At 67.8% G+C, this 631-nt stretch overlaps 1 protein-coding gene across 1 annotated transcript in view; it reads left to right on the top strand.

Annotated features, from left to right (window-relative positions):
- Positions 1 to 568: 568 nt before the first annotated feature.
- The window catches only part of RFLNA (refilin A), a 17,527-nt gene continuing 17,464 nt past the window's right edge, over positions 569 to 631 (top strand). Inside the window, exon 1 of the mRNA XM_046641015.1 lies at positions 569 to 622. The gene's annotated coding sequence lies outside the window, so the exon portion shown is untranslated. The remainder of the gene's footprint in view (positions 623 to 631) is intronic.

Here is a 631-nt window from a genome sequence, read left to right as displayed (position 1 = left end):
AGCCATCGATCAGAAAGCAGCCCCATTTCCACGCAGCGCTGTCCACCCCACAGGCCCAAAGGGTGGCCTTGGGAAACCGGATAATGGGCAATGGAGACAAGTACCCAGGCGAGCGCGGGAGCTTCAGAACACGGCAAAGGGGCCGCGTTCCCGCAGAAAGAGAGGCGCGAAGGGCCCCTCCTGAAGCCCCCTGGGCATTTAAACATCTCGTCGCCGCCCCCATGGAAGTTACAGCTCTTCTGAAACAGACGAGTCTCAGGACTTTTTTCGTGGGACTTCGGTGAGATGGAGAAAATCTTAGTGGCCGAGTCAAACATTATGTTGCCCACTGCTGTTCCTCCGGGTGATCGGGGCCCCCACAAGTCACGCCTCCGGTGTTTATTCGGGGGGAGGGGCGCAGAGAAAACCCTCCTCCGCGCGCCGGCCTGGCCGGGTGTGCCGCCCCCCAGCGCGGGACCGGGGGTGGGCCGGGAGGAGGGGCTGGGAGGGGAGGAGGCGGCGCCTAGAAAAGGAGGCGCGGGCCGGGAAGGTGCGGAGCGGGCGGCGTGCGCTCGGGCTGGGCCGGCCGTGGGCGCGGAGCGCGGGGGCGGGAGCGCGGCGGCGGCGGAGGGCGAGGGCCCGGCGGGGCAGC

The sequence above is a fragment of the Equus quagga genome, chromosome 15 (genome assembly GCF_021613505.1).
Source record: "Equus quagga isolate Etosha38 chromosome 15, UCLA_HA_Equagga_1.0, whole genome shotgun sequence".
NCBI classification, from domain to species: Eukaryota; Metazoa; Chordata; class Mammalia; order Perissodactyla; family Equidae; genus Equus; species Equus quagga.
The sequence above is the reverse complement of the archived record's forward strand: the minus strand, read 5'-3'. Positions and strand labels throughout refer to the sequence as shown.